The sequence below is a fragment of the Globicephala melas genome, chromosome 11 (assembly GCF_963455315.2).
Source record: "Globicephala melas chromosome 11, mGloMel1.2, whole genome shotgun sequence".
NCBI lineage: Eukaryota > Metazoa > Chordata > Mammalia > Artiodactyla > Delphinidae > Globicephala > Globicephala melas.
In genome coordinates this window covers 69,013,576-69,038,407 of record NC_083324.2, presented here as the reverse complement: position 1 = coordinate 69,038,407, position 24,832 = coordinate 69,013,576, and the positions used below count along the sequence as shown (strand labels likewise).

The 24,832-nt window shown below is 50.1% G+C and overlaps 1 pseudogene; it reads right to left on the bottom strand.

Annotated features, from left to right (window-relative positions):
- Positions 1-5,602: 5,602 nt before the first annotated feature.
- LOC115860575 (GMP synthase [glutamine-hydrolyzing] pseudogene) lies at positions 5,603-24,081 on the bottom strand (annotated as a pseudogene).
- Positions 24,082-24,832: the final 751 nt, after the last annotated feature.

The window sequence follows — 24,832 nt, the reverse complement described above, 5'->3', positions numbered from 1 at the left end:
CTTCTGCACAGGTCAGTCATTGACTAAGGACTGCCGGGAGCCAGAGAGGGTGTAAACTCCCAGGCATTTGGTCCACTGCAAGTGTGGACCAAGCAGTTCCCAAAGGCAGTTCTTTGATGAGAATAACAAGTGTGGGCCATTAGAAACTAAATGGAAGCTGGAGACCGGCTGCACAGAATCTCCACCAAACGGGGATCAAGAGGATGACAGACAGCAGAACAGAAAACGGAGCCCCCCAGACCAGCATGCCCCTGTGTGGTCTGTGGGCGCGGATGCTCCAGGCACCCATGTGGACCCAGCACTGCGCTGTGTGCTGTGGTAGAGACACAGGCAAGTCCTGCTGGACTCAACACTCCATGTCAGAAACTGGCCTAACACAAATGAAAAGAAAAATTTGAGGGTGTCAGATCAAATGCATGTCTGTGTGGTTGAAACGTGATTGCTAGAAAGATTCATAAATGTGACGAGGTTCTCCTGGGAGAGTTAGGACTGAGCTGGGTTCAAGAGGATGAAAAGGAAAAATAAAGATTCCTTACCTATAGTGCTTTATGCTGTTTTCTCTTCCTTCTGTTTTCTCGTTTAAGCCTAGAAACGACTTATTATACCCTAAGGTGGTATAATGGCCCCATTTTACAAACGGGAAAAATCGAGGCTCAGAAAGGCGATGGGCTGACTTGTCCAAGGTGCTCAAGTACTGTATGGTGAAGCAGAGCCTTGGGTTCCTTCCTGCCTTTAGATTCTAAGGCCTGTGTTCTCTCCACTGTGCCACACTGCCTCCCAGGGAGCAGGATCTAGCAGGGCAGAGAGGACAAGGAAGGGCATTCTCGGTGGGGGAACTGCACAAGCAAAGTCTTAGAGACTGAAATGTACATATAAAGGCTATGAGGAAAGGAGCTGGTCTGATTAATATCCATACTGTAGTAGCCTTGGAGGAAGGTCGTTCCCACCCCCTTGATCCGTCCCTACCATGTCACAGTGGAATAACAGTCTCCCTCTAGAAGGAATCCAGGCCTGGAAGCAAACCCCATGTGGAAGTGGCTGCCTGTCTAGGCCTTTTAGAGTCAACAGGAGTCATGTGAGAGGCACACACAGGAGACTGGGAGCCAGAGGGTTGCACAGGGCAGGAAGGACACTGCTGGTCAGAGACCCAGGCCACGAAAGGCTGCTCTGTTATGTCCCAGATAGGCCGGCAGCCAAGAGAGCATCGGACAGCTAGAGATGCCCACAGACAGTGCTGCCCCAGGCCAGCCACCGCTGCCTCCTGTTCCATCTCCGCTTCAGAGTGGCATTAGGGAAAGATGGGCTGTCTGTCCAGTTCACCAGACATTTAGTAAGCAGCTCCTATGTACCAGAAGTAGGTACCCAGTCTCCCATACATGACAACTGGGGTATTTTTAAATCTGCCCACGGAATCTTCGGTACTCCTCCCTTCAAAAGAAGGAGCCTCATTCCGTTGAATGTGGGATGTCCTTAGTGATGTTTTTCCTAGTCAATAGAATGTAGCGGAAGTGACAATGTGTGACTCCCAAAGCTAGGTCGTAAAAGACATTGTTCTGTCTGCCTCTCTTTCTCTTGAATTGCTCACTCTGGGGAAAGGTGGCCAGCTTCAAGGCACTCGTGCAACCAGGGAGAGGCCACCCTGAGGCACACAGCCCCTCCTGCCAAGCCAGCATCAGCTCTGCAGCCGCGTGAGGGATCCGTGGGAAGCCACTGCTCCTCCTCCCGGGCTCCGCCAGCCCCAGCCAGACCTTCAGATGAAAGTATCCCTGACCAACATCTGAACTACAACCTGATGAGAAATCTCGAGCCAGCACCACCCAGCTAAGCTGCGTCCAAATTTCTGACCCAGAAACCATAGATATTTATCGCTGTTTTAAACCACTAAGTCTTAACGTAACTTGTCAAGCAGCAATAACTAACACAGGACAGTACAGAGTGTCAGGACCCATTGAAAATGGGCCTTTTTGCCTCCATCTAAGGAACGTATCAGCACAGCATCACAGTGATGATACAGAAAAACCCACATCCGAAAGGTGTTGCAAATCATGAGCAGTTTTGCTGCAGATTCTCTGGAAGGTGAAGGAGTGAGGTGGGAATTACATCTCACAGCAGAGACCCAAACTCCTTAAAAATCGTCTTTAACCCCCACTTCCCTCTAGAAAATGCTCTCTAGGTGGGTCTGCTTTGTCCAGAGCTCCAGCCCACCTGTGTCACGCTTCCACAATGCTTCCATCGAACTAGGTTTGTTTTGCCCAATGCACAGGAAGCCAAAACATTGAGACACGGAGGGTTTGCAGCAAAGAGAGGGTTTATTTGCGAGGCAGCCAATCAAGGAGACAGGAGGAGAAATCTCAAATGTGCCCACCTGAAGGCAAGGGCCTCGCGGGTATTTATGGGATAAAGAATAAAGAAGCAGGGCGGTCTCAGGCGTGGGGAGCGTGGGGGAAAGGTGATTGGAAAAAGGTGCGATGATCTTTGTTCCGTGCAGGCGTAACTAAACTCTATGCCTCCACACGTGCGAAAGTTCATCAAGGACGCTCGCGCATGCCCAGTTGAAGGGTCGGGGATCCCTTCCGGTCTTAACCTGCTCAGCTTGAACTAGGCAACTGACCCCGAGTTCCTGGGAAACGATTGGGGCAAACGTCTTACCCTTTAGGCTACATGCCGCTTGGAGGACAGGCGAGTCTTAAAACGACTTGGATTAGTGAAGGCAAGTGAAGTGGATTGAACCACGGTTTCAGTAGCACCGTCCCAATGTTCCTCCCTGCCTGTTACCCGCGGCCAGTACGACAGAGGCATCACCAAGCAGGACCAACACCCAGGAAGGTGGGGACGGCTGTGATCCTTCAATACGTTGGCCCCGTCACTGCAGCAAGAGCAGTAGCAGACAATCGTGCAAGGTCAGTGCAAATCCGGGGAAAGCGTGCCTGCGGGCTGGAGGTCACTGAGCTTCACGGAGGGATGAGTGAGGGCTGAGATGTGAAAGACGCCAGGAGGCGGAGAGGGCATCCTGGTTGAGACCTTAGGTTGTGCAATGCCACAGAGGCACGGCAACGCGAGGGAGGGCGGCGTGCTTGGGGAATTGTGCCTCGCGGCTCTTGCGCCTAAAGAGGGAGAGAGCTCCAGGGTCCAGAGGACTCTGGCCAAACTCCTCCGGGGTTGGAGGGTGGGGGGTGGAGGTTGAGACTCCCGGGGCAACTCGAGCTTGCCCGAACCTCGGACTGTTCTTGTATTGGAAAACAGCCTGGTTTGGCGTTCACTTGGATAACTAAGTGATTACTCCTCTGTATATAGGGTCAGGACTCTTAAACTGTAATGGTTAAATTCTGATTCCTGGGCCCCACCGCCCAGAGGTTCTGAGTCCTCAGAGCTGAGGCAGAGCCTGGGAATCTGCCTCATAACAAGGGTCCCAGGGGCTTCGGCTGCAGGTGGCCCTCACATTTTAGCAGCTTCCTGAACTGTCTTGGTGCTGAGAATCGCCTGGGAAGTTGTGAAAAACACCGATCCCTCCCCTGGAGATTGTGGTCCAGCGAGCTGGCCTAGGGCGGTGATTCTCAAAGTGTGGTCCCAGGAGCACAGGCACCCGGCACACCCGGGGGTTTGTTACACTTGCGCAGTCAGGTCCCACACTAGGGCTGCTGAATCGGAATCTCGAGGGCCGAGGCCCAGGCCCCCCATTTGTTTGAACAAGCTCTCCAGGTGAGTCTGCTGTCTGCTAATGTGACAGTCATAGCCTAGAATTTGAATTGCTTAACGATTACAGCAGGTGGTTGGTAGCACTGGACAAGGTTGGGAAGCCTTGCATCACTGAGGACACAACCAGCTCCTGTTACCCAAGGTTCCCCGAAGGCCTGGATTCTCCCCAGCTTGCCTCTGGTCCTCTCCAGAAAAAAAGGTGTCCAGGAAACCGTCAGTATTTCCCCTTTACAAGCAGGTAATTTTCAGAAGAGCTGGGGAGCAGATAATTAAAAACCCCACCTCAACCTGCACACTCATCCACTCCTCCACACCCGGCCTCCGTGGCTCCCCTGGGAAGAAGTGGAGGCCATGGAGAAACTTCCAGAATCCAAAATTTACCAAGAATGAGTCTGGGTCAGCAGGGGTCACTTCCTTTTATTAATTCATTCCTGCCAGCTGACATCTCATTTTCTGGAAGCCAACCTGCGGAGCCCAGCTCCCCCGCCCCTCCTTCCTCCCTGCCGGGGAAGAGCATCCCCGCTAAGAATAACAAGGAGAACTGAGCAGGCGCTGGGCTCACCAGTCATCAGAAAAAGGAGCCGCCCCCTTTGCTCCCCTTTCAACCCATTTTTAAATTCTGGGGCAAACTCATTGTCTCAGGACTGACAGGGAAGGGAGGTTCGTGGCCTCTCGGCCTTGTGCTCCCAGAACTGTGGTTCCAGAGGACCCTCTCTCCTTTCCCTGCCTCATAGGGTACCTGAAACCCCACCGTCAGTGTAGCAGTCTTTTCATCCTCTCACCTACACACACACACACACACACACACACGCTTTATTCAATCAAATTTATTTATTGAGCATGTTCTTGTGCCAGGTAGCGTGCTAGGAGATGAGGACGCTTGCAATTACATCTGACCTGAAAAAATGCCTTAAACCTTAGCAGACAAAGCTTCACCCTAGAGCTTCATTAGAGCTTCCCAACGGCGAAGGAGATCTTGTAGGTGGAGGGATGGGACTTTGGGAGCGTGCAGGGCGAGGGTGAGGGAGGGCATTGGGAAAAGAACTTGTCTGACTTCAACTTAGAAACCTGTTTATTGAGCAGTTAATGTGTCCCAGGAACTTCACTGGGGCCTCAAGAGAGGTAATACATAGTGTGCCTGCGAATCCTGGGTCTTCAGGGGTGCATTACCCAGGGGAGATCCCCTGCTCTTCTGAGAGGCATTGCAGTATTGAGGGCAGAACCCGGGTGTGTGGTCACAAGAATGGAATACTGGTCTGGCAGGTTGTCTGGTTAGCTGTGATCTTGGGGAAGTCAATTTATCCCCAAACCTCATACCTTCTGTGGTAGGGGAAGGAGTTCTCTGTAAAATGGGAGTTGTCATAACTACCTGCTGCTAAGAGCTGATGAGATAATTGTGGCTGCACCTTGGAGACTCTGGACAGCTGTAGATACTTATTCTGTGGATCTATATTTAGTACCTGCTATCAGACATAATTTAACTGGGGGTCAGTTAACACAATGGACAGAAATCCCTGTCCTTGTGGGGATTTCGGTGGGGGAGGATGGATGATGAATGAACAAATAGAGTGTCCATGGTGTCAAGGGCTCTGGAGGAAAATACATCAGAGCTGGGGGTTAGGAAGGACTGAGGGAAAGGGTGCTGCTATTATATAGAATGGCCAGAGAAGGTCTTTTAATAAGTGACAAAGTGCTGCTGGAGCTAGAGCTAAAGGAAGTGGGGAAGGAATCACAGGGTTATCTGGGGAAAGAGCATACCATGTAGGGGAGACTGTAGGTGCAAAGGTCCTGAGGTAGGTATGTGCTACAAAGAGTATCAGGGTTACTAATGAGGGGAGAACCAATTGCTGAAGTTTCAGGCTTTTTTTTTTTTTTTTTTTGGAGCAGAACAAGAAGTTTATTACTCTCACTCAGTAGTTGCTGGGAGCTTTGATGTTAAGTCATACATAATTTGAGAAATACCAGGAATCTTCTTAATCTCAGTGACCGTCTTTAACACCACCTCTACAGGGATCTCATTGCCAAGGGTTGCAGGTACACCAGTCATGAAATCACTAGTAATAAAGGTTCCAATAACCATGGCTCTCTGGCATGAAGGATGCTTCTGAAGTGGGTCCCGATCAAAACGTAAAGGTGTCAGAATCACCGGCATCTGGCTGATTTTCCCAGCACACCCAGACTCCCTGAGAACGTTATGGGCCTCAAAATCAGCTTGGCGTAAAGTACTGAGCACCCCTGTTGTCAAGAAAGTGGGGGTAACATCTGTAGGAGGTTCTTTAACTGGTGGGCCAGATATATAGACAACTCTGTTAATGTTGTGACACAGGCGAGGTATAAGTCTAGCCAGGAAAATTGGAGATTCCCAGTCAGGCTCATCCTTACTGGAGATTCCACACCCATAACTGGAAGAACGACAGTCACCCTGCACACCCACAGTTTTAACTGGTAGCGGGAAGGCATTCGGTGAATGCAGACTTGTAATTTGCACCAGCTTCTCCTGAGCCTCTTCAGTTGCGCAGGCTTTGACTCTCTGTAATAGTGTATGTGGCTTTATAACGCTTGCCGAAAAATCAGCTACTATTTTCTAAATACTGTTGGTTTCAGGAAAATCCTTACAAATATAAGGTTCCTCAGCACATATTACTCGGATTGCCAGGCTCGGACCTGGGAATGGATGCCTGGAAACGAACTCTTCCGGAAGTCCAGATTCTCTGCCTAAGATCCTTACTTCGTCTTGATGAAAATCTTTCAGAGGTTCTATGACTTTTCCCTCCTCTCTCAACTTTCTGATAAGCTCTGTGTCGTTATAATTTTTTTTTATTTTTATTTTTTTTTGTGACTTAAAACATTTTATTTTATTTATTTATTTTTTAAACATCTTTATTGGGGTATAATTGCTTTACAATGGTGTGTTAGTTTCTGCTTTATAACAAAGTGAATCAGTTATACATATGTTCCCATATCTCTTCCCTCTTGCGTCTCCCTCCTTCCCACCCTTCCGTATCCCACCCCTCCAGGCGATCACAAAGCACAGAGCTGATCTCCCTGTGCTATGCGGCTGCTTCCCACTAGCTATCTACCTTACGTTTGGTAGTGGATATAATGGGTTTTGATGAGTTCAGCTTTGCCACTTGCAACAAGGGATGCACTTTGAATTAGATCAGGCCATAAAGTACCTTGGGCAAGGAAAACCTCCTCTGGTTTCAGGTTCATTTCTCCAATTACTTCATTGGCAATCTTGACAAAAGTATCCCCAATGATTTTTCCTTTCTCCTCAGGACTTGTAGTCATTTTAAGGTTTTGCTAATTCTCTTTCGTGGAGATCTGTCTTCATCTGATACTGGTAGAGCTGTTTGTTCCATTGTAGAAAGAATGAGCGCCATTTATCACTTTGACTTGAATTTCAAGTTTTTTGAGGGCCTCTTCAACAGACCGACATTCTCGTTTTCTCATAAAGCCATTATCAATGTGCACAGCAATGACTTGACCTTGGTTTAAAGCACGATTCAACAAAGCTGTACAAACTGTTGAGTCCACTCCACCACTGAGCAAAACCAAAACTTTTGATGTGCCGACTCTCTCTTTGATCTCTTGAGCGCACTCAAGTTCTCTGTTCTGCACAGTGAAGGTCCCACTGCACCCAGCTATGTCAAAGAGGAAATTCTTCAGTATTACTTTCGTATTTTCTGTCAGGCCAACTTCAGGGTGGAACTGGACTCCATATAATTTTCTAGATTCATTTGCTCTACCTGTTAGTGTTGGAGGGTCTCCTGCAGAGGCGGGGGGTGGCTGTGGCTCACCGTGGGGACAAGGACACTGGCAGCAGAAGTTGTGGGAAGTACTTCTTGGCTTGAGTCTGCCATTAGCCCCACCAAAGAGCTGGGTAGGCTCCAGTGCTGGGTCACCTCAGGCCAAACAACCAACCGTTTTAGGCATCCTGACAGCTACTTTTTCGACACAACCGTGCTTTAAAATTATATTAAATTATTATATCAAAAAGAAATACATGTTTGCAACCTATTCCTTTGTAATTATTTAGCTACATTCTAATTCTGTGTATTTTACTGTGATCCATGCGCTTCAGGTAATTTACATCTATTGTAGGCATATAGTGATATTGCCGTGTAATAGAGGGAACTGCCCATCCATTCTCAACTCCGTATTCAGTGACGTCGTGTCAGGAGCTTGAAGCCCGCCATGCTGGGAGTATTTACACCTTGGCAGTTGGCAGACACTGTGAATCACAGTTGCGCCTCTCCTCCTCCCAAGCGCGGATTGTGACCATTTTCCAACCTACCAAGGCTGCAGCTCCCTGCAGGGCAGATCTGAGGCAGGAGCTCCCTTTCCAGTCTGCTCTCAGATGGTCCCCGAGCCTGGAGGAGGAGATGGGGGTGGTGCTGAGGAAAATCTCAGGGTGTGGTAGAGGCAGTCAGGGTGAGCTGGGCAGGACCTCCAGCCCCACCCCGTCCCTGGGCCCCCATATTACTCCTGGAGCTGCCCCGACTGCATTATTGTCTCTCAATCCCCACTTCCCTAGCGGACTGCAGCCAATTCCTGATTCGCACACTGCAGTTCAGGAGGCATTCCAAGCTCCTTTGAGTGCCCAGCCTTGAGCACGCAGTCCCTAGGGATAATGATAATGACAGCAATTTACAGTCATTGCTTTTAAAATTCTCTCAACAACCCTAATCAGGTAGACATGGTTATCATCCTCATCTCATGGAAGGGGCATCTGAAGCACGGAGAGATTCAGTAACTTGTGCAAAGTTGCACAGCTGTTACCAAGTCCAAACTTGTACTGCTCGCCGCATGACAGGGCAATCAACTGAGAAACGAGTTGTTGGGACAAGGAATAGTGATTTTATTCAGAAAGCCAGCAAATGGAGAAGATGGTGGCCTAGCTTCGCAGAGAACCATCTTACCCTCGTTAGAATTCAGGCTTCTCTTATAGTAAAAGAGGAGGGGGTGTTATTGATCGTTGCCGCCCTCTTGGTGTCAGAATCCTTTGTCCTTGCAGCTGTCCCTGTAGGTCCAGTCACGATGTTCCTATAAACCTCGAACAAAACAAATGTTATTGTCTGTTCCGCAACTTTGTATCTCTGTATGAATGGAACAGTGTTTTATACCTTTAAAGGTCAGAGCCTTGAGAATGGGCTATCCTGTATATTTCAAGCTACAGGCAACATTCTTATCTTGTAGCAAAAGCAATGGAATGCAAAGGTGAAAGTAAAAGAAACAGATCCAATATGGAGTCAGATTTGTTCTTCCCTATTACACAGCTAGTAAGTAGCAGTCTTAAGTCGAGCCCAGGCCACTGGCTCCAGAGTCTACACTGTTTGCCATGAAGCAACTCTATGACATGAGTGGTAAGGGCCCTAAGCTCGGGGAGCTTATGCTGGGGTGGGGAGATCAGGAATATCTGGGCCTCGAGAGAGACAGATGGCATTTTGCCAGGAAAAGATGGCGATCAGAAGAGGGCATCCCAGGTGGAGGCAACAGACAGTGCAAAGGTCCAGAGTGTGGGGGAGAAAGGGCTGTTCAGGGAAGAGGGAACGGCCCCAGCTGCCTGTTACTTCCACGGCCTCACCCACCCTGGAGAAGCCTGCCTTTGGGGCTTCAAAATGACAACCTTCCAAAAATAACTTATCTTCAGCTTTCTCTCTGTCTTTGCTCAGTGATTCACATGTTCCTCAAGGTGGTAGTAAAGTAGATTAGTTCCATAACACAGAGACTGGGGAAACTGTGTGTGCGTGTGCATGCTGGGGTGGGAGGCGGCAGGGAGGAGACCTGGTAGAGTGAATGTGGCATCTGGCTTGGGATTAAGCATTTTCCTCAAGTCTGTTCATTACCTGCCTTGAGCAAAGCCAAGTGGTAGAGGCTGGTGAGGGCAGGGCAGGAGGGGCGACTGCTGTGCCTGGTTGTTCTCGACGCTCTCTCTGAGTAGCTCAGAGTTTGCTGTCCTGGTCACTCTCAGGAGGTTAATGAGACAATGAACATCTCTGGGTCAACTGTTATGTTATCCAGCATCCTTTGTAAGAGCCATCTATGCAAAGCCATCTATGTAACAGCCATCTATGTCCTGGAAGGACAGACTTCTCTTTCTGAACTCTGAGCAGAGACCACCCTCTTTGCAGGGGAAATTTCATCTCTCCAGATGAGTCTGTTGGCCTCTTTTTATCTGCTCCGGTGAACTATATAACCTAAGCATCCACATCTAAGGGATTGCATCCTGTAAATTTAACGCTGCTCTGTGTAATGAGTTCCAGAAAACAGAGAAGCCCCAGTGGAAATTTCCATTGAGGTTCAGCATAACCATTCTTCCCGGAAAAATACTCTTGGACAAGGTAATAGAAATCCTTGTTTGCCTGGAATCTTAAAGAGAAGAGTGCTGGTGGGAGGAGCCCAGGGACTCTTGTTTCTCCAGAAGTTTCCAGAGGTTTGGAAGACCTTGCGGTCACTGACTGTTCTGGCAATAAGCACGGCATCTGCAGAACTGAGGATTCATGGTTGAGAGACGCATGAACTCAAGCCCGCGCCCTTTTGAGCACAGCAGAGGAGGAGTTAGGAATAAGCACCACTGCGTCCAGGGTGGACTGGTGGTGAACACATGGGGTGCATGTGTCCAGAGGCTGAGTGTGGAGGGACTCCCTGCCTGCGGGTCAGAGGTGAGCCTTCTGCAAGGTTATTGGTTCTGGATCTAAGAGGTCAGCAAATCTCCCCCAAATGAGAGCTCTTAACTACAATGTATTTTCCCTTTTGCCTGGGCTACCAGGACATTCACAGGGAAAATTAGTGTTCAGCTGGTGACTAGACATTTCAGGTACGTGACATATCTATTAGTGGAAGCTTTGGGTCCTTGTTAAAATTGTGCTGGGGGAGAAAAAAGAATGGAGGCAACATATAACACTAAAATAGAAGTGTTTTTTCAGAATTAATCTTTAGCCTCAAAGAGTGACTCTTCGTGAGGCCCTGGAGAGGAGAGGGTGGGGAACCACACAGTCAGTCAAGGGAGTCTTTGCACCCCTCTGCCTGGTGTGTGGTGTTCCTCTGCTTCCCTCATGCTAATCCTCGCACGGCACCTCTAATAAGCCCGTACCCCAAACAGTTCTAGCCCCTCCACGTTCTCCAGGCTGTCTCCTATCCAAGCCCATTCATTTGTTCATCCATCAGTCCATCGATCTATCCACCCCTCACCCCCCTCCACTCTCAGCAAACACTGAGCACTCTTCCTCTGTCCCAGGACAGGGCTATGCATTGACTAAGAATTGGGATCTGCCTTTCAGTAGCCTTTGCATCCAGTAAGGGAGAAGATTTACCAATGGGTAAGTTCAAGAGATGTTAGGACAGTGGAACAATAGTCAATTTAGGGTTCAGAGAAGAGGGAGCATGGACTTTGGGACCAGGCTGTCTGGGTTTGGAATCCTGGCTTCATCACTTATTAGCTGTGTGACCATGGGCAAATTACTTGACGTCTCTGTGTCTCAGTTTTCTCAGCTGTCAAACGGTATTCCATTGGACCTGCCTCAGAAGGTTGTCCTGGTTATCTACCGCTGCCTAACAAAGTACTCGTGCCATTTTATTATACCTCATGATTTTGTGGTCAGTTACTCAGGCAGTTGGCTGCTTGGTGCTTTTGCCCCACGTGGCATCAGCTGAGGTCACTCAATGGTACTTCAGCTGGAAGGTCCCAGATGGCTTCACTCACGTGTCTGGCACCTCGGCCAGGATGGCTGAAAGGCTGGGTCCAGCTGGGACTGTCCACTAAAGCACGTGAATGTGGTCCCTCCAGCATGGCAGTCTTGGACTAGTCAGACTCTTTCCGTGGAGGCCCAGGGCTGCCGAAGAGAGTACACCAAGAGATGGAGGTGGAACTGCTAGTGTCTTCAGGTCTGCTCTAGAAACTGGCACGGTATCGCTTCCACCACATTGTACTCATCAAGTGGACCCCGGGCCTGCCCAGGTTCAAAGTGAGAAGACTGAGACTCAAACTCTCCAGTGGGAAGAGCGGAAAGGATTTGTGGCCATTCTTAAAGCATCACAGTTACCCGAAGATGAAATGAGTTAATATGCGGAAGCAGCTAGAGCCGTGACTGACAGCGAAAGGGACATACAAGTGTTTGTCGTTGTTGCTTTAATTACCGCCCTTGCGCTGAGTCTTAATAGATGAGTCTGTGCTCTCTTGACAGACAGCCATGGGGAGCTGGGGAACGGTGGGTTTCAGATAGATGGTGTTATTAGCACGTAGTCGTGTTTCGTGGGCAATCTTGTGAGAGTCCTGGTCTTTGCTAATTCGAAGTAGATGATCAGACCTACTGATATATGCAAAACATGTAAGTGACTGCTAACTAACAGGTCTCACATCCCTCCCAGGGACAACCAGGGACCCAGCCTGGTGGGAGACCCAGAGGGCAGGATGGCTTGGAGGCCAGCCTCCTCACCCAGGACACGTGGGCTCAGCTCCGAGGTGCTCACAGACCCAGAAACACACAGATGAGCAGACACGGCTGTGGGCCGCCTGCCTGGGCTCCCCCTCCCAGAGCCCACCGCTTAATTGGAAAGGGCCATTTCAACATCTTAGCAGAAAATGGAGTTTTTCTTTCCTTGATGTCGTGATTTGACTGGGGGTTAGCAAAGCATCAGTGAATCCTAAATGTCTATTTTAAAAAATCAAGCCTTCATTTCAGCTTGGCACAGGGCTCTGCTCTCCCTTTGTGGGAGGAAGATAAAACGCTTCCATGCACGTCCTTCTGCCTTGAATGCGGGCTGGTTAAACATCTCTGGTAATGGCTGGGCTGTGCCAAAGATTTTTTCTCTTCCCAGTAGCAGTTCCTGCCTTTAAACGGCTTCCACGGGGAAGAGCCATAACACACATGCAGAACAGAGGCTGAGAAAGGCTTCCAGGAGGAGGGCTTGTTTCCGAGGGGCAGGTGCAGCCGTGGCTTGAGCCAAGCTCGGTCCCTCGCATCAATTACCTTATGTAATCCTTACTAGGCTGGGGTGAGGGGTGGGGGGAGAAATGAGGGTTATTTTTACCGCCCTTTATAGTTGAGACATCTGGAGCCCAGAAGGGCTGAGTGGACCGGACCATCCAAGGTCACACCCCTGGGGGAGTAGAGTGAGGGGCAGAGCAACTCCTACCCAAGTGTGTCTGACTCTGTGTTTTTACTCTGCCAGGAAACATGGGGGTCCTCCCCACCTCCTCGTCATTCCCTTCCCCCATTACTAGCCCTTGTACAGATGCGGACCCACTCTGGCGGGGGCCCCCCACTCTGAGCGGACCAGTGGTGGGTGCCACAGCTTGGTGATGTGATTTACCTAGGAAGACCCCAAAGCATGGCATGTACTGACTCTGAATGAGAGCACAGAACCAAGGTGGGCGCACAGGGTGTGCTGAAGGGGAGGGAAGGGGGCGTTTTGAGAGCCCTAGAGGAGGGGAGGGAGGACGGCAGAGGACACCTCATGGTGCCATTCTGAGAGCCAAGAGCTGTGGGTCCACAGCCCAGCCATTTCACTGAGGCATCACTGCATGGCCTTGGAAAAGCCTTGTCTCCACCAGCAGCCTCAGGCTCTTCATTTTAAGGTTGAGTGACTGTGCTTTAGGCTTTCTGATGTCCCTTTCAGTCCTGAGACTCTGGGAGTTTACCAGTGCTGCTAAGCACAGCTGTAGAGGTTGTGCACTGCACAACTCCAGGTAGGTGCCACTGGCAGACTGCAATGTGAGTCCGCGTCCCATTCCACGGTCCTGGAGTCTATAAATGGGGATATAGATAGGACATGAGATCAGAGAAGAGGGGAGAAGTTCCAAGCAGAGGGTGGTGTGTGACCACATTTTCTCCAATCAAGAGCCAGACAAGTATTTATACTGCAAAAAGGAGTGGTCACATAGGTGTGTCTGGACCTGTGGTGACAGATCTCTGGGGTTTGTCACTAATCACACTCAGCAGCCACATATGAGCATGACCACTTTGATTGGCTCTGATTTAAAAGCACAGTGTTGGTCCACTAGGGAGAGACCCCTTTGACGGGTCTAAGATGTGGGGCCTCCAGCTGTCAGAGGCAGCTTCCTACGGGAAGTCTTCCGACAGTCTTGTAAGCCTGAGGTTCCTCAGCCGCACTGCCTGCAAGGATTATGTATTTGGTTAGTACTTGCTGATGACTATTGCCGCAAGGAAAACAACTGCGTCTCCCCTCAGGCCGGGGCTCCCCGAGGGCGGGGCCGCGTCTCCCCTCAGACCGAAGTTTCCCTGCCATCGGAAAGTGTGTCTCCGTCCTTCATTCATTCATTTGATATTGACCGAGGACCTATTTAGTGCCAGACACTGTTCTAGGCTCTCAGAACATTATACTGATAAACAGCAAACAATTCTTGCCATTGCTAAGCGCTAAGAAGCAGGGTTGTGTGACTGGTTCACCCGGGGTGTTTTGGGAAGGCCTTTCTGAGCTGTGAGATCCAGCAATAAGGAGGAGACAGGTGTGGGAAAATCTGGGTGAAAAAGCATTCCAGGCAGAACCAACCACAGGGCAAAGGCCCTGAGGTGGGAGGAAAGGAAAGGCCAGGGTGTCTGGGCATAGCGAGGGCCTGACTGCCATCCCGTGGGGTCTCCCGGAGCTTTCTGTGGCTTCTCCGTGGTATGGGCTCTGGGCTCTGTCCCCTGCCCACCTTCCTCTGCTGCCCCAGGATATCACGGAGGAAGTGTCCTGCCAGCGCGATGCCCTTCCTGCAGCCGCCCCCGGCCGCCGCCTCTCCAGCCACACTCTGGACTCCCTGCCCCCAGCCTCCTTGCTATTGCAGACCTGGTCCCCTGAGCTCAGCCCCTCATGTCCTGTTCCTTAGAGCCATCTTAAGCAAGCAAGGAGAAAACCTCCTTGACCTGAATTTTGGATTTACAGACAGGGTACCAGAGAAACATGTAGCTGGGCAGATTCAGGAAGGCCTTCACCTCCAGTCCGTCTTCTGGAACTGACGGTAATCAGCCCCAGGTCCTGTCCCGACTTTCTCCAGCCCCCCAGTACAGACATCCTATAACAGAAGCCAGTAAGTGCCTGGCCTTGTCATGTCCCCTGCAAATGGGCCGTTAAGAGGCCAGGCTGGGAAGTCACACTGAGCCATTGTTGAAATCTGTCGAGTTATTTCACCTCTCAGGTCCTCCGTTTCCCCAGATATAAAATGGGAATAATGGCATGTACTAGGTAGGATTGAAATTGGATAACAGATACTTGGGAGGGTAATGCTTGATTAATTATTGATTACTGTGGGTAATGCTTATTGTTCGTGTGCCAGGCACCATTCTTCATTTTTATAAGCAGTATCTCATTTAAGCTTCATAGCCCAATGAGGCAGGCACGTTATCATCCCCATTTCTGAAATGCAGACACTGAGGTACAGGGAGGCCACCCAGCTGTTCAGGAAAGCTACCGGAGAGTGGTCCACAGCCAGGGCTGGCACTGTCTCCCTAGGAGATGTGTTGAGATATGAGTGTGTGGTTTTGGGTTGTCACAGTGGCTGGGGCCATCTTGCGGGGTTGGGGGACAGTGGGGATTCCTAGTGAATGTGCCCCCTGGGGCAATGTGTGGACTAGTCCTACACAGGAAGAACTGGCCACCCCAAGTGCCAACAGACCCCTGTTTTGAGAAACACTGATTCCGGAACTACCCCTCATTATCAGAAGGATTGAGTCCCAGGTAAGGTGACTAGTCCAGGCTCACCTGATGCATCAGGGCAGAGCTCGGACCACAGCCACATCCTCACCTCGACCATCACTTCACGGCGCAGAGCCCACGCCAGAATTTGAACCACGTTCAGGGTCAGGCCAGCTGGCAGCACTGGACTGGTGTGTCCCTCAAAAGCCACCGGGTGTGGCCTGTGATCCCCTTTCCCAGCCTGAGGAAGGACCCCCTCACCCAGCCCTGGCTTGAAAGGTGTTTTTTTTTTTTTTTTTTTTGCCGTACGCAGGTCTCTCACTGCTGTGGCCTCTCCCGTTGCGGACGCGCAGGCTCAGCGGCCATGGCTCACGGGCCCAGCCGCTCCGCAGCATGTGGGATCTTCCCAGACCGGGGCACGAACCTGTGTCCCCTGCATCGGCAGGCGGACTCTCAACCACTGCGCCACCAGGGAAGCCCGCTCCTCTCATTTTGGGTGTGTTTGTGTGGGCAGATGGACTGGCTCTCCTCTCTTCTTGCCCCAGGGAGTTGGTCTGTTTCCCACTTGGTGTGAATACCACCACTGTAACCCTGGCCTCTATCTATCCAGCTCTCAGGCCACAGGTGGATCCTGGAGCATCCACTGCCTATGAAATCTGGGTTGGGGAACATCTGCTGAATCCTCTGTCCCCAAACCTCTTCCTGAGATTTCCTTGCCATTCATGTGCTTGAAATTTTACCATCAGAGATTCATTTCTTTGTGACCTGGCCTGGGGTGGTGGGTGGGTGATCCCTCTTTTCTTTTCTTGTTCCCTAATTGAATCAGGATTATTTTCATTGTAAATGATAGTTAGAACACTTAGCTTGGTCTCAGGTGATATAACTGAATGAATTATTGAAAAGTTCAGATTATTGAAAAGTCTCTGGCTTCAGGCATGGTTTGATCCAGGGGTTCTCCTTGTTAGCAGGACTCTGGCCCCATTTTGTTGTGATTCCCTGGGCTCCACTCTACTCCTGGGTTAGTTTTCTCTTCTGACCACCCTCCCCCCAATCCCACCACATTGGTGTCTACAGAACCATCTGGAGATAAACAGCCTCTCTCTGAGAGGTTCTGATAAAAGAAGAAGGAGCTTTGGAGAAGCCCCCCCCCCCCATGCATCTCATAACTCACTGGCCCAAACTGGGTTATGTATTCCCTCTACTTCCCTCCCCCAGCAATCACTGTGGTCCAGGTGATGGAATCAGTTATCCCTGGGGAGTGTCATCATATTTATTACATAGCAAACTATGGTCCTTGGGCAGAGAGAGCCTTCAGACCATAATGCAGACCTGCAAGCTGGGGGAGGGAAAGGGGCAGGAACGCCTCAGACCACCATTCACCAGGTCACGCACAACGGCAGCATCTCAGGCCGCCCAATGGGGAGCTCCCCAGCAGACTGCCCATTAGACGAGTCCGGCTCCGGGCAGAAATGGCCAAGCCCCAGCACCTGCCATGCTGGGTCACTGGCTGGCCCCGACTGGGAGGAACTGGCCTGAGCTCCAGAAGTGAGGTGGCCCCTGAAGGTGCTATAACCGGAGGCTCTCAGCTAACTGCCCTCCTATCACTGAACAGGAAATTCCTCCTTGAAGAGGGATCTGAGAGGCATGCCTCCACAGCCACCTCGCAGCTAGGAAATAAACCAGGACTCAGACTCCAGGGGTCTGGGGCCAGACGCCTGTGTACTTAACCCCTTGGTAGACAGTGGCGGGGGGGTATAAGGAGCACAGCGTTAGTCTTGGGTATCCTGGCTGTGCCACCACCAGCTATGTGTCCCTGGGCAAGTCGCTACATTCATTCATTCATTTATTCCAGCACTTAGCATTTGCTGAGTGTCAAGCCATGTGCTAAACCCCAGGAATTAATGCGAGGAATCACAGGTTCTGCTCCAGCAGATCACTGGGCCGGAAATAGGGTGTTGGACCTGTGCAAGCTGGGACACAGGCACTGTTGTCCATCCCACTTCATGCAGAGGTGGCCTGTTCTCTCTCCAAGCTACCTCTCTGCCATGAGGCTCAGTGGCTTATTGACCTTGGGGCAGGGTTTATGCCTGGGGGTCTGGATACAAGGGCTTTGGCACTCCAGACCCCAGGGCAAGTCCTCCATCTTTGCCTTTATCCAGACACAGCATGTCCAGGCAGAGAGCCAGGCCAGCTGGGCAGGAACCATCAGTTAAACAATAGACATTCATCAGCTGATGGATGAGTCTGAGAGAAATCAACAAACTCATTTAAAAAAACAAGCACCCAGAATTTCCCAAGTCCTTTTCCTTACCCAGCCAGCCAAGATGCATGACCTTGAAGAGGTCCCTTATCTTGCTGCAAATTATTGCCAGGAAAATCTATGGCCAACTAAACAAGCAAATGTTCCCCTTGCACCTTTTACTTTCTCTTAAATAAGCTCTGGCCTGACCTATGGGAGAAGATGCTGGACTCACCTGTTCCTTCATCAGACTAAACATTTCCCTGATGGCACAGACACCAGGGCTTGGTTATTAAATCAGCAAAACCCAAATGCTCCCAAGATAAACTCCTGATGATGTGATAATAGCAGTCACCCTGTAGAATCCCACCTGTGCATATCAGCAGTGGAAATGTCATCATCAGCAGGCATCCTGGTTAAAACAGCCCAACAGGTCATTTGCTGATTTACGGCTCAGATGCTAAAACACGAATGTAAACAGGCTCCAGTGGCCAATGGAAAAACACTGACAGTGCAAAATGCTTTTCCTCACCTTCACCAGGGAAAGTCCCAGAAACGCTGAGCATCCCTGGTCTTCCTCTCCTACTCCAGCCACTTTGGGCCAGTGTGAAGGAATATACAGACTGGAGGGTTGCGGTGATCTCGGAGAGGCAGCAGTGAGTGGTGGTGTGAAGCGAGATCTTAATTCCCTGCCCAGGATTGAGCCTATGTAACCTGGATGAAAACCGGAAATCCTAGCCACCACACCCCCTGGCTCTTGCCCCCAGTAAAAAATGCACTTCTCATGGAGGCAAAACTATAAAAACAGGTACAAAGTTTATTTTTAGAGAGGTAGCACAACAATACGTGGGAGAGCACACAGAGAAACCGTTTGTTTAGTTAAGATAGAAGCCAGGCAGAGATGCCCACGGGAGAGAAAGGGTGTGGGCGTTCTCCCTAAGGAGGAGGAATGCAGTAAAAAGGCGATTAAATCATTTATGCAGGTTGGTTCTTCCTGGTCTTTGTGTACCTTTGGCCAATTATCTGGTTTCTTTTTCCACACCTGACCTGCCTTAGGAGCCTCCCCCACATATGTGTGCAACTTTTTTCCAAAATGGATTTCAGCCCAGAGGCCTATGGGATGGCCTTAGCATCACATTATTATGGGGTGGTTCCACCTCCTTTTTGACCCCCAAGGAGCCTTTCTGCGCATGTGCAATACTTCCCTTGCCCCAAGGATGGGAAATGTATGACCTCTTGATCTTTTAACAGGGTTTAGTCCTACTCCGTCCCTGCCATAAAAATGTCCAACGTCTGGTTATTTACCTTATTTCTGTTGCTAGGTTTTATATCGAGGTGCAGATCTCGAGATATAGACAGGAGTCAGGTCATAACTATGTAGTTCTGGAGCCCGTTTGTCTCTTGTTTCAGAAATGTAAACGGGGCTGGTAATGAATGTCTGGCCTGAAGCCCAACTTCTTCTCACCCCAGGAAGTGTGAACAGGAAGCCAGTTGTAAATATCTAGCCTGGAGCCCGTCTGTCTCCTGCCTTAGCAGGGGGCATAATTTTTTTCCTAAAATGAGCCATAACCCACCACCTACCCTCTCCCCAGCTCTGCCTGTTGGGCAGATGTGCTACGGTGACTACTGCCCACTCCTCACTGTGCCCACCCCTCAAGGGTAATTGTTTATTCTCCTCTTTCAGTCTCTGCCTTATTCTCTCTCATCTGCCTTTTCTCTATCCCATCTTTTTCTCTCTCCTCCTTTTCCTGAGGTGGGTCTTCCGTGACTTTCCATTTTAACACGCTCACATCAGGAAGTTCTTTCTAAACCCTGGGCCAGACTCGGGGGTGTTTGCCTAACCCTAGGCCGGTCTTGGCGTGTCTGAGTCACATTTCCCCTCTTGCCCTCACAGGGACTGTCCTTGCTGTGGTGATCCCAGTCTGGTCCTAGTGAAAGGTCAGGCTCCCCCAGCAGGCAGATGGAGAGCAGCCCAGAGCCACCGCCAGCCCTCAGGGCAGCTCTGGGTAAACTAGAAAAGAGGTGCCCCTTCTTCGAGGTAGAGGTAGCTCCCGTGTCAGGGTGCACATCCCAAGGGCTTCAGCCCCGTGCTACCCCTTGGCCAAGCACCCTGTATGCAGCACATGGAAGACAGGGCTGCCAGGACCTATTTCTCTGTGAGACGCAGCTCTGGGGATGGGGACAGAGGGATGGCTGTGGACTAAGTGGGTTCTTCCCAACTGCTACAGAGGCAAAGTCCAGAGTGACCACCTGCAAAGGCTAGTGGCCATGGATTTCCCTGGGGAGCTTGCTTAACATGCAGATTGCTGGCCCTGCAGGGAACCTGCTGCAGCGGGTTTGGCGTGGGCCCTGAACCGAGCTCCCCGGGTGATTCTGATGCAGCCCACACTCTGAGAGTCCCCGGTTCCCCAGAGCAGAGCCTTTGCAGATTTGTATCCCAAGAATGAACACATTTTACCTATCACCCCCAAAATAAGGGTATTAATTTGTCAGTTTTATACATGTGATACTGAAAGCTACGACATTAAGTAATAGAAGGAAAACATTTTTTAAAGGTAAAAATAAATACAAATAGGAATTGTAATATTTCCTCCCTACCCCCCTCAATTCTGCTTTCTAACCCTCTGTGCGCCCCACTATGGAGGCCATGGCCACAGGGACTGGGAGAGGAGATTTAACCACTGAGAATGATGCCCGAAACTCAGCCTCTGTGCACAAGTGCCGAATTGAACCTCAGAGACGGAGTTCTGGGTGAAGTAGCAAAGAATAGCTTTATTGCTTTGCCAGGCAAAGGGGGACACAGCGGACTCGTGCCCTGAAAAACTGTGCATCCCAACCTGGGGGAATTTGGTGAGGAGTTTTATAGCAAGGGTTCAAGGGCGGAGTTGCTGGTAAGGGTCAGAGTGGGAGGGGGGTTGCTGCAGTCCTTTAATGTGGTCTGAGGTGGTCTCCTGATGAGCTTTGCAAGGTTATCAAACTGTGATCTTCTCTGGAATGAATGCTGACGTCTTCCATTTGTTGGGGGTTTTAGATCTGTAAAGAGCTCAAGATATTTTTATGTGTATCAGCTTGAGGCGGCACTAGGACCCTGCTTCAAGGCTGCCCTGTTGTTTCTTGCCTGCTCCTCCCTTGTCTCTGCATCCTCTCCCTTCCCTGATTAGCAACCGTTTGAAAGGTTTCCAGGCCCAGGAGCCCCACAGGGTCATGCTCAGTTTCAAGATCATGAGTCATCTCCCCCTTATGGGAGGAAAACCAGGAGGTTTTCTCAGGAGGAAACCCAGACGCTTATGATCAGGGTGAAACCTCAGGCTCCCCTTCCCTCCACTGTGAATTCCTCGTGATTCTGCTGCCTTTGGAGGGTGTGGGGAGCTGTGGCGAGCCATGGCGGGGCACCCCCTGACTCCCGAGGTGCTCCCTGACTGCCCGTGCTGCAGGCCACGCTCCTTTCTCTCTCTAACGTTGGATCCCGGCCACTGTGCTGTGAATCAGGCCTGTGCTGATTTAGTGGCGGGTCCTGTTTCGGGTGACACGCTTCCTCACCTGTGAGGTGAGAGGGGTGGACTGAGTGACTGCTTGGTCTCCTTCCAGCCCCGACGAGCGAGGCTCCCATCAACCGTGGTGACGCCATTTGTGAGTGGGAGAGTAAGTGGCGGCCTTGGAAAAGACTAGAAACGAGAAGCGAAAGCTGGTTAGTAAGGAGATAACCATACTCCAGCCGGTTCTTTGGGAGAGAAAGGCGTGGGAGGGTCAAGGGTCCCCACAGCAAAGGCAGCAGGACTTGGTCTAGGTGCTGCAAGCAGGATCGGCAGTCACTTCATCCGAATTCTAGTCCGGACTCTGCCTGGAGCAAGTTTCCTTGATCAATTATTATTATTTTTTTTTTAAGTATAGTTGCTGTACAATATTATATGTTACAGGTGTACAATATAGCGATTTACAATTTTTAAAGGTTATACTCCATTTATAGTTATTATAAAATATTGGCTCTATTCCCCGTGTTGTACAATACATCCTTGTAAACAAGGTACTTCTTTTTCCTAACCTCAGTTTTCAAAAAAGCGGGATTGGGCTAGATGATCACTGTGGATGCTACCGTGGGTGTAGTCTAACATGGACTTTTCCAAAATGCGGGCCATGAAAAAATTTTAGTTATTTGGTGAGGCAGGGTAGGGCATGGCAGAATAGGAAGTTTCCTTGAAACTTTTGTTTCAGGTGTGTGTGTGTGTGTGTGTGTGTGTGTGTGTGTGTGTGTGTGTGTACGCATGCGTACTGGGTCGCTGTGCCAGTCCATGTCCCAAGAGGAAACAAGACACACTTCAATGACAATAATTGGCACCGGGCTTCACGGACTGTTTACAAAGGTGGAGAATAGGGAAAGCATGGATGCAGGACCAGGGGCTGGCAGCAGTAGGGCTGCTACCACCCCTGAGGCAGGAGGAACGTAGGGAGGGAGTGCTTTCCAGAACCCAATGGGGAGTCCTATAGAAAAGGCCACCTTGAGAGGAGCCACAGCCTTTTGTGGAGGGACAGCCAGGCTGCTGCAACCCAGCAGGAAGGAAGCCAGGAGGGAAAATACCCCTAGCTTCACTCTCCATCCTTCCATGTCCTGCTGGAGCTACCCACTCGCAGAGCCTCCCAGAGGCCAGAGGGCAAGAAAGCCACGGGCGCAGTGCCCTACAGCACCTGGGGCAGAGGGATCCCAAGGGGCGAAGGGACAATTTCCAGCCCAGGGAGACGTCCCATCTATATCTTCCCATGGATTGCAGTCAAGTGCTCTTAAAAACCATCGTCCGTTGGAGACCAAGGTGGCCTTGGGAGCCTGCATGGGTTTGAAGGCAGCCAGAATTAGGCTTGGATCCTGGCTCTGCCACCTGCAGGCTGCCTGACCTTGGACAGACTACTCACCCAAGGTGAGCCTTAGCCACCATACGTGTGAGAGCTGGGACCATGATGCTGGCTGTGCAGGTTGGCCACATGGGTTAGAAATAATAACTGAGAAATGCCAGGCACCTTGGACGTTCAGCATCACTCCTTTGCTCTAAGCGTGACAACAGGAATTAGTCACAGCCCTTTCTAAGCACCCGGGTGCCTGTCTCCGTTTCTTTAAGCAGCACCCTTGTACCGGATGGTCCTTCTTTCATCTCCATCCTCGCCGCCCAGCCTTTGGTTGCTTCATTTCTTCTGCAGACAATTATTGATGAAATGATTTATAAATTACAAGGTGTTTACTGCTCTTGGAGAAAGCATAGACCACTTATCAACAAAATTTACTGAGACATTAAGTGGTAAGAAGGACTAAAGCCCAAGGAAGGACCCAGAACGGGAGTAGCTTTCCTGGGGAGCCTGAGGTCAACGCGTATTTTCACCGTTATTCCCACTTGCAGTGGCAGCTCCTGGAGGCGAGGAGCCTGCTCTGCTCAGAGGAAAGACAGCCAGGGAGCTTCCTTTGCACCTGCACTGTGACTTGGGTTGAACCTAAGGCCTCCCTTGCTCCTGCTCTGGGGGCCCAGTCCCTTTGATTTTGTTGGGGGAAAAAAACCCCAAAATCAGTGTGTTTCTCTCCTTAACAAACACCGGGATTTCTTTTTCAGGGCAAATCAAACCAGACTGCTCAGGCTTCCATTAATTGACTACATCTTATCGGAGCCTCAGTTTCCTCAACTGGAGAGTGGAAATGGTAACTCCTGCTTTATGGGATGGCTGTGAAGTGTAGAAATAAGTGTCTAGAGAGCCTGGATCGAGTCAGTGAGTGGAGATTCTGGTGGGGCCTCTGGGTAAATTCTCCCAAGGATAACAGCTCGGATCAGCCTCCCCAGGCAGCCGTGGCTCTTCCTCTGTAAGCAGGGCAGCTTGATTTGCAGAGATTCTCCCTTTGTTGATGCCACTGAAGGCTGCCTATGGCTCTGCTGAAAGGCAGTGATAATTACACCTGGTGTGGGACGGGGGGAAGTGTGGCGGGAGACTGCTCTGCTGTGTGGTGTGTGCTCATTTGCATTAAGCTCAGAAGCATCGTGTGCCTGCGTGTGTGTGGGCGTGTGTGTGTGTGTGCGTGCACACACGCACACACACATATACTTGTGCAAGACTGCAACTGAGGCTTGTCATTGGTGCTTTGGTAACAGAGAGGATCAGGGGAGCAAACCAGGAGCACTGACTCTAAAGGGATGACACTACAAATGGCTCAGAGGACATCCTTGTCCTTCGATGACCGTCCTGGGTGCTGGCTGAGGGCAGGGTTCCAAAACTAGACTGCTCAGGCTGGGCTCTAATCCAAGCTTTACCACCTTCCAGCTGGATGGCCTTGGGCAAGATACTTTAGCCTTTCTGTGCCTTGGTTTCTTTCATTGAAAATGGGGATAGAAGTGTGTTGTGATGAAGATTTCATGAGTCAGTACAGGTCAGGAGGCTACAATAAGGCCGGGCACATACTACGCAACATAAAATGCGTTACCTCTCATCACCGGCGTCAGCTTCTTCCGCATCATCTTCCCCTCTGCCTCTTCCATCATCACTGTCATCAACATCATCATTATTATCCTCCTAAAACAGTTGTATAGTGAGAGGAAGCTTGGACTAGGGAAGGAAGAAGAACTAAGATTCATTCAATTATTATTATTATTTTTCCAAATATGTTATTCCAAATGGGATGTGAGACAAGTCATAAACATTCTTACACTTCACCAAAAGAGACAGAATAAAGTTCATGGGGAAATGTGGGGAAGCGAGGGCAAGATGAGTGTACAGAATGACTCTGGGGGGATCCTGTAGAGTTTCTGGAAGTGGGCCGTTATTGTGGCTTTCAGCTCCATAAAAATATGATCAGCTGCAAAATTCACTGACAAAGGGAAGTCAGTCGCAGAATGGATGACCCCCGTCCCGCACAAACAGAAGGTTTAATAAAAGAATTCAGATGACAAAGAGTACATGCTATGAAATTCCATTTATATAATAAGTACAAAAACAGGCAAAACTAATCCATGCAGTTCCAAGTCAAGATAATTGTTACCTTTGGGAGTGGGGCAATGAATAGCAAGATAGTAGGGGGAGGGTCCTGGGGATCCTGGTAATGTCCTATTTCTCGATTTGGGTGTGGAATTGTGAGAACTCATCAAGCTGTGCATTTATGATGTGTGTGTGTTTGTACGTATGTTTCATTGACAATTTCGAATAAAAGCGGTTGCTTGGTGGAAGCATAGCTTTTCAGCACACTGCATCTATAAGTAACACTTTATTGTTTTTGTTTTTTTGTCTTTTTTT